General features: G+C 41.8%; 1 long non-coding RNA gene across 1 annotated transcript; it reads right to left on the reverse strand.

Moving 5' to 3' along the window:
- Positions 1-440: 440 nt before the first annotated feature.
- LOC107129882 (uncharacterized) lies at positions 441-8886 on the reverse strand. The gene is made up of 2 exons (XR_001491197.3): positions 8779-8886; positions 441-764 (listed from the first exon to the last, which is right to left on the reverse strand). It is a non-coding gene; the product is annotated as an uncharacterized lncRNA (long non-coding RNA).
- Between the last annotated feature and the right edge of the window lie 555 nt (positions 8887-9441).

The following is a 9441-nucleotide window of genomic DNA, read 5'->3' on the forward strand; positions in this document are numbered from 1 at the left end:
CTACTGTTTATGTTATCAGTAAGGCTTCCAGTCAACAGTAGGCTATTAGTGATTCAGGTTTTGAGGAGTCAAAAGTTATGCATGGATTTTTTTTCTATGCAGGCGTTGGCTTCCTTAATCCCCTGCTGTTCCAGAGTGACCTGTACACATTTATTTCTCTCTCTCTCTGTCTCTCTCTCTCATACACACACACACACATCCACACACAGGCACGTCCACATTACCAGAAGCCACATCAAAGAAAATTAAATGGAAAATCTCAGCAAATGGTATGAGGTGGGACTCTAGGATATTTATTTTTAAAATAGTATTGAATGTTGTGTATATGATAATTCAAAGAATAAAATGGCTAACATAGAATGTGGAAAGTCATATTAAACGAATTCATTTCAGCCTATTGAACTGGAGTCACAAGAAGAAATTTTTAAAGACTACTCATATATGCCCCTTTTTTATTAACCCTAATATAATAGAGATAGAATTTAAATTTCTGTTAGATTCCATATTTCCCAATTGATTATCAAGTCTTAGACTCCTAAGTAGGGGCTCTGTAGACTCAGCTTTCTCTTTTTTTCCAAGATGGGATTTCTCTGCTCATTAGGTCATTGTGTTTGCAATTGATCCATGGAGACAGCAACATCTGCGAAGCTTCCATGCCACGGGGCTTCCAACTTCACATGTATCCCTCAAAGGTATCCTGAAACCACCCTGTCCATCCAAGTACTCAGTTGTAGGATTCAAAAGCAAATTGCAGGGTTTGTTGCCTGACAGAGAAGCATAGACACAAAGCATGAGAGCAAAATCTATGAGTTGACCATATCAGAAAGAGATAGTTAAGAATACCAGCTAAGAAATAGGCAATAAACTTAAACAGCAGGCTTCTGAGTAGACATAGCAAGTGCTGGGTAGAGATGACAGCTTCATGTCCTATTAGAGCTAAGTCAGAAAGCTGGGTCCAAGTGAATGTGAGGGAGCAAAGGCCATTAAAATATTTAAGGAGCAGCTCCAATATTTTTAAAACGTGAAGGAAAACTTGCAAGCAATCTCCGGGACTGGAGGGAGAGAAATGCAAAGCTCCCTGAGCCTGCTCCACAATTATCTTACGCATTCCAATAACGGACATGCTGCTGAATGTTATGACTATTTGTTTATTGTTGACTGTTCTTGGCACTGCCCAGTGTAGCCGAAGATTCCTTGCCTGCAATAAAGGCTTACTCAGACAATAAGCCAGGGAGAAAGAAAACTGTCCTTGAGAATAATGGCATTTCAGAGGGAAAGGAATTCCACCAGAGGCAAAGAAACCCCCATGCACCGCAGAATTCGAGTTCAATATCTCCTATGTCTATCTGTGAAAGCCGTCATGGAACCCCAGGGCAGGAGGGGGTGGTACACAATGGTTTGTGTTGTAATTCCCTGTTTTCAGACACATTTTTCTGAAAGCATAAACTTTGCTGGCTAGGATTGTATAAACCTAGTGGGATTTTTTACTTCTTCTTGGAAGGCATTTGTCTCCTAGCATCATAAAACTTAACAGTCTGCTTTTCATGGTAACAGTGTGGCCTTGTAGTCCCTGATCCTAAGTGTGTATGTGTATAATGTATAATTTCCCTTTGTTTCCTCTGAATTCTCCCTCTCCATCCTTTGTCAGTCTAAATGGACTTTAGTCTCTAATTTCTCTCTCTATTTTCTCCAGCAATGTACTAATTTTGCTTCTCGATTACTACTGTGCCTGGCTTTGAGGTTGCCATTTTAATTTTAGCAAATGCTTGGATTTATGAGAACCATCAAAATGGCGAGATCACTGGGCTCATTGCCCTTCCTGGGACTCTCTTTTCACTTTGGTGTTGGCTGTGTTAGTGATTTGATATCAGACCAATCCATGAACCCTTCATTTTAAACCAGGGGCCCGAGGGAAATGAATAATGCCACCAGAGAGAAATGAGAACTCCAAAGCTATTATTAAATGAAAACATACTCTCTCTTAGACCTGGCAATCTGTACTAAGACATTCAGATTGCGTATCTAAATGTTATTCAACACACTCACAGCCATAGTCCTTTGATGCCACTAAGGTGGTACTTAAAAAGGAGCAGGTTCCACGTCAGCATTCCCAGCATCATCCCAGATAATCAAGACCATGCATCCTCTTCAGGATCCTGCTTCTCACCCCTGAGCCTCACTGCCCCACTGTGCTCTTCACTACTCTTTCACTAACATGCAGAAACAATGTTTTTCTTTCCAGTGCCTTTAAAATGTGGCCAAATTCTCCACCAAACTTCAGGAATTATTCATTACCTCACGTCCTTTATCCAGAACAACAGCTGAGCATGTGTTTCAGTGAGCTGAATATTCTGGCCCAGCCCTGCTGTGTCATGCTCGAATGACGATTTTTTAAAATGCCAAAAACGAGGAAAGATAAAACACTTCTAGGGCCATTTTGAGAGCTCAGCCCTGTGACCCTTCTCAGCCTCCTCTGACCCTTCTTTCTTTCTCCCACATGCTCTGTGCTCTGCCTGTGTCTGGTCAGCCTCCTTCTTGACACTGATGCAATTCCATGACCCAGAACATTGACCTGGCTTCCCGCTGCACAGTACGGGAGGGGACACCTGGAAGTGCCTATAAGGCAGCTCTTCTAAGGTGGAGGGAGGTAGGAGGAAGCAAGGTAGATGGAAGAACCCCTCCCTCCCTCTCCAGAATTTTCTGAGGTGCGATGCCTCCCATCAGCTCTCCTGGAGAAGTCCTGTGGACCATAGGGCTGCCTGCTAAGAGGCTGGTGGGTCTCCTGGGAGCGCCTGGAGCAGGGGCAATGCTGGACATCACACCACTTCTACTTCACAGTGTTCTTGTCTCACCTCCCTTATCCTCCACCCTCACCACCTCATGAAGGACTGGCACCTACTTCTCACCCCAGGCTCTGCTTTGTGGAGGATGCAGGCTGGCTCAAATGTCCTTCCTGCAGGACATAAAGGTCAGCCTTGGAGAGTTCAAGGGACGTGAGCATTGAGCTGTCCAGCAATGTAGAAACATGCACACTTCTCTGAGCTTCTGAGTGTCCCGACCTGTTGTGGAGTTTGGGGTGGAAAAAGGATGACCGACGATGAGACAGGAACCTCAGAGCCTGTCAGTCACCAAGAAGGCAAGTGGACTTCTCCTCTGAGGAGCAGAGAGGAGAACCACCTGTGTGGCCTCTTTCTCAGGTTTAACTTCATTGGAATAAAAGCTGCATATGGCACTGTGTATTGATCAGGGTTCTTTAGAGGAACAGAACTAATAGGACAGATGTGTCTAAAAAGGGGAGTTTATTAAGGAATATTGATTCACACAATCACCAGGTGAGGTCCCACAATAGGCTGTCTGCAAGCTGAAGGGCAAGAAAGTCAACCCAAGTCCCAGAACCCCAAAAGTAGGGAAGCTGACAATGCAGCCTTCAGTCTGTGGTCAAAGGCCCAAGAGTCCCAAAGCTGAAGAACTTGGAGTCCCATGTTCATGGGCAGGAAGCATCCAGCACAGGAGAAAGATGTAGGCTGGGAGACTAAACCAGTCTAGTCTTTCCATGTTCTTCTGCCTACTTTTATTCTGGCCATGGTGGCAGCTGATTAGATCATGCCCACACAGATTGAAGGTGGGTCTGTCTCTCCCAGCCCACTGACTCAAATGTTTATCTCCTTTGGCAACACCCTCACAGACACCCCCAGGAAAAATACTTTACATCTTTCAATCCAATCAAGTTGATACTCAATATTAACCATCACACACTATGACATCCAAGTCTTGACCCATTGAAATTCAACCCTTTTAGACAAAAACTCACTTCCTGATTACAGCCCTTTCTTCATGCACAGCTCAGGGAACAGAGGAGGTGAGTGAGAGGGTATCTTCAGGAGGAAGATGCTCTGGCTCTAAGCTTCTTCTCTGGAGCTGGGGCTCAGTCAAAATAAAGTGGTGGTGTCGGTCCTGCTGGCTGGCTTTGTGTTCCCAAGTGTTTTACCATGTACAAAGAAACGCAGAGAGGTGTACCTATAGAACAACCCAGTCAGATTTGTTTCCAGCCTGACATCTCTGGGGACAGGCCTGCAGACTCTTTTGTACTCATTGCGTTTTCCTTGTCCCCTTTATATTCCGGTGAGTCCCTCAGATCCAGATCTTTCAGGATCCAGTTCTAATGCCCTTCTGCAGACAGGGTTCCCCGACACCTTTTCTATTCTGGTGGCATTGCTGCCATCACTGTTGTGTGGATGGAGGTCCTGCCTTCTGCCTTCCGTGCTGTGTCATCCTCTTTTCTAATGTGTCATTATTGTCCCCTATCCTGCACTGTCTGAGCTTATCACTCTGGTATGGATGGAGTTTTAAACCCCTTTTGCTCCTGATGGATGTGAAGTTACTTGTGTCAAGTAAATGATCTGGATTAACTTAAGAGTTGCAGAGTTTGTATCTATTCCTGACAGTGGTGTCATCTGTCACTTTTTAATGTAGTTAAATATCTTACCCTTTTAGGGAGATGCTGAACCTAAATCCATGAATCACTGTCCATATCCACAGAGGTGCTGGGGAATCATGTTGACAGCCACACAACAGTCCTGGTGCTCAGTGAAGGGCAGCCACATGGCAGCAACTTCACAGAACATTGTAAACATAATGTCACTCAGCAGAAACAAGTTGCCTTGTTGGTGTGCAGTTCCCCATGCAATGGACTTAATTGTGTCCCCATGAAATTAATAAATTAAACCCCCAATCTCCAATGTGATGGTATTGGGAGGTGGGACACTGGGATTTAATTGTGTTTACATGGGGTCCCGAGAGTGGAATTCTGATATGTTGGATTTGTGTCCCTGCCCAAATCTTTTGTCCAATTGGAGGACAGACCTGGTGGTAGGTGATTGGATCATGGAGGCGAATTTCTCCCTCGCTATTCTCATGATAGTGAGTGAGTTCTCATGAGATCTGATGGTTTAAAACTGTGTGGCACTTCCTCCCCACTCTTTCTCTCCTGCTGCCATGTGAAGAAAGTGCTTGCTTCCCCTTCACCTTCCACCATGATTGTAAGTTTCCTGAGGCCTCCCAGTCATGCTTCCTGTTAAGCCTGCAGAACTATGAGCCCATTAAACTTTTTCCTTCACAAATTACCCAGTTTCAGGTGGTTCTTTATAGCAGTATGAGAACAGATTAAATACAGGTACCCATGACAGAATTAGTGCCCTTATAAGACGAGACTTTGGAGAGCTCACTCTGTCCCTTCCCACAAGCAAGAAAGACCCATAAGCAAGAAGGTGGCTGTTAGCAAAAGCCAGGAAGAGCCCTCACCAGAAACCAACCAAGCTGGCACCCTGATCTCAGACTTCCAGCCTCCAGAACTCTGAGAAAATGCAATTCAGTTGTTTAAGCCCACAACCTATGGGGTTTTGTTATGACTGCCAGAACTGACTAAAATACCTTGTTTCTCAGATGAGGAACTGAAGCGCCAAGAGGTTAATGAACCTCCCCTAGACATACAACCAAAGATGGAAGGGGTTGAAACTTTCATCTATTTCAGTTGACATACAACCAACCAATTAAGTTGAAGATGATAGAATCATTCAATTTCTAGATAGCCTAAATAAAATTACCTGAATTTCTAGATGACTGAGTCCCATTTATTTATAAACTTTTAAAAGAAACTTTAAAAAATTCTCAATCTCATTATTTTCTTACTTTAAAATTTTTCTCATTGAAATAATGTTAAATTTATAGAAGAGTAGCAAAGATACTACAGAGAGTTCCAAGTATCTGCCACCCAGCTACCTCTAATGTCATCAGTTTACATACGTTGGGGTTCAGAAAACAATGCCTTAAAGTACAGTGCTTTGACCTGCTGGCCTCTTCGAACTAAAGGAGCGGCCCCAGAACCAAGGTCTCTATGACCCCACGTACAAGACTCTTGTCCCTCTACCACTTCAGAAATACAGGCAAGAGGACCTTATCTGAGGTTCACTTCCTGAACTAAGGGAAGTTCCTTTGGAAGTAATGCAGTTGTCAAGAGCCTGCTTCTTATAATTTCATAAAACAACGAAGATTAACTCATGGGAGAAGAGACTAGATTGGACATCACACCCACAGCCCAGATAGACTGTCCCAGGCATTTGTCTGTTCTTCAAGCCCACTCATCTCCCCTAAAAATCATTTACTTTTCTTCTAACAGTGCCTAGAGCCCCTGCTTCTGTTTCCCCTATGAAAAAGGTTATATAAGTCTTGTCGGATTGTTAGGTATTGTGATGTCTCCAAGCACCTAATAAATTTATGTCTTATCTCCTGTTAATCAGTATATTTCAGTTCATTTCTCAGACTCAAGTATCAAACCTCAACAGGGGAGACAGAGGGTTCTCTTGCCCCAACATATAATTTATTGTTGTGTATTTATCAAAAGTAAAAAAATTATATGAGTGCAGTACTAGTAACTAAATTCCAGACTTCATTCAGACTTCAGCAGTCTTTCCACAGAACACACCCTTCTGTCCAGTGCAGGATTCCATATCACCAGGGTGGTTTCCTGGGCACAAAGACCGAACAGTGCCAGGACCCGGCCAATTCTTCAAGTTGCATTTATTCATGCTACCTTCATCTCCTCTGATTGTGGCAACTTCTCAGTCTTCTTGTATTTGACAGTTTTGAAGACTGCTTGCCAGGTGTTTTGTTGAATATTCCTCAACTTGGATTTATTTAATGTCTTGTCATGATTAGACTGGAGTTACGGATTTTTTGGTAAGACGCCATAATTTTTTTTACATTGACTTCATACATGAAAACAAATTACTTAAAATTATTTTAACAAATAGAGAACTCTGGCAAAACTATCATATATCAAATGGACCCTATTCTTTGCAAAGTATGCCATTTCTGTTTTGATTGGTGAGACAATAAATATTTATGGATACATTCAGCCTCTGCTGATTTGTTTTTGTTGAACTAAATTACACATAGTATAGAATTAAACAGTTTAAAGTGTAACCATTTTAAGTGTACAGTTCAGAGGCAGTTAGTACATTTATTTATGAAGTAAATAGGCAGATAATATAGGAGAAGAATTACATCACGATTCAAAATTAACTTTAAAGCACAATATTTAGTTGTTCATTCTTTTCTTTCCACAATGTACAAATTATGTCTCATTATCCTCAGAAAAAACTGGGCATCCATTTGCCAGTTATGTATATGTATGTGTTTGTGTACATATGCATATGTGTATATGTGTATATATGTATATACATGTGCACATATATATATATACAGGTATATATGCATACATGTATATGTATGTATGTGTGTGTGTACTTATATATGTACATATATATGATGGTCATATACACCATCAAATGAGTTGCCAGGCTGCTTGTAGAAAATGTTTTCTAGTATCCATGTGAGCCGAACTTTGGTTTATAAACTTTAGTTTGTAAAGAGAAAAAGCAATACTTATTCAAGGGGAGCAACATGAAAGCATTTGTTAAATGGCATGCTGCTTGTCCTAGGCACTTCTCTCATGAATCCTTCCACCACCCACCACACCTTTGGAACTTTCCAAATGTAAATGCATAATGTTATAGTTAATTTACTTAATTTTTCACTTTGTCTTACATGTATTAATGAAAAAAAACAAGAGCTAAACTCTGTAAAATACTTGAAGAGGTTTATTCTGAGTAAAATATGAGTGACCCTGGCCCAGGGCACAACCTTCAGAGATCCTGAGAACACGCCAAGGTGGTCAGGTTACAGCTTGATTCTACACATTTTAGGGAGGCAGAAGTTACAGGCAAAGACATACATTGATAAGTTATTGATAAAGACATACATTGGTAAGTTTTACATTTAGTTAGCCTGGAAAGGCAGAACATCTAGAAGCGAGGGGACTCATAAGTCATAGGTTGAATTTAAAGATTTTCTGATTGGCAATTGGTTGAAAGAGTTAAGCTTTGCTGAAAGCTTTGTAGTCAGCAGAAAGACATACTTGAGTTAAGATAAGGGAGGTTGTAGAAGCCAAGGTTCTTGTCATGTAGATGAAGCCTCCAGTTAGCAGACTTCAGAGACAATACACGGTAAGTGTCTCTTTTCCAACCTTAAAAGGTGTCAGACTCTGTGGAAAAGATCTAGTAAGGGAAGGAGATTCTCTACAAAATGCAAATTTCCCTCACAAGAGAAGGCTATGCAGAGCCCTTCCAAAATATGTCAAAGAAATATTAATATATAGTGGAGTAAAATACTTTGATTTCCTTCAGGATCTGTTTTTTGTCATGTGATGCTATACCAGAGTCAGGATGGAATTCGAATTTGGTATCTTGTTGCTACAAAGAGTCCGTTTTATCAGTCTGAAGATCTCCATTTCAGTATTAATGCTGGTCTGTTGTGCCTAAGTTCCTAAAGGGAGGAGGGCATAATAATGCATGTCTGGCTGCCTTTTCCATCATGACCTGAACTGGTTTTTGAAGTTTCTTTGGGATTCCCTTGGCCAAGAAGGGAGGTCCGTTCAGTTGGCTGGGTGGCTTAGAATTTTAGTTTTGGTTTATGTTTGCCTAGCTAGAATACGTGAAAGTTTGCAAGCAGAAGCCACAGACATTCACCTTTAGAATCCTAAATCAAGTATATCATTTTGTAAATAATATCTTAACAGATACTGATCCCTTGCAATGACCCTCAGGAAAGTTCTCCTCTGTCTGTTAAGCCTGTGCTGTCCAGTGCTGGACTTCCCTCACAGGGAGCTGCAGATTCCCCAGCAGAATAAAGGCTAGGACTATTCTGCTCCAAGAAACTCACCTTGCTTGGTCCAATCCTGCGTTTCTGGAACTTGTTTGATCACAGATATCTTGGATCAAGAAACAACTGTTAGCACGCCCTTTGGGAGGGCGTGATCCTAAAAAGTTTTCTTGTGTAGAATAGAAACTGGTTACTGATCATGATGTTTTAAAGCACCAAAATAGTTTTGTTTTTGTCTTTGTTCTTTTTCATCTGTGATAAACAACCCCCAAAAGGCATGTGAAACACAATGAAAAGGTGCTTAGCACAGCTTGGTCATGTGGAGAGCACTCAAAAGCTAACTGCAAGGGCATCCCAGGGACAAAATCAGCACTTATATCATGCAACTGTGACTTCGGTTATGTTAGCTAAAATCCTGGTTACTCACTTTTCAAGTTACCCCCAAGACAAGAGTGAGCCTTGACGGTCAGAAATGGTAGAGAGGAAATTGGGTGTTTGCCAAAAGAAATGTGCAAACATGAAACAAACACGTGCTAGCTGTTAATGCTTGGATTGTCAACCTAAGGGCATTCTTTAATGCACTGAAAGGAAACCAGAGTATAAACGAGGTGATTCCCTTGCATTTCCTCATTCCCTAGTGGGGGGAAAAAAAAGCAAGCATAAGCCACGCGCTTAGCGTAAGGATTCATTGTTAAGGACCTTCTTAACCTCAAAAGACAGCCT

Source organism: Macaca fascicularis, chromosome 6, assembly GCF_037993035.2.
Source record: "Macaca fascicularis isolate 582-1 chromosome 6, T2T-MFA8v1.1".
NCBI lineage: Eukaryota > Metazoa > Chordata > Mammalia > Primates > Cercopithecidae > Macaca > Macaca fascicularis.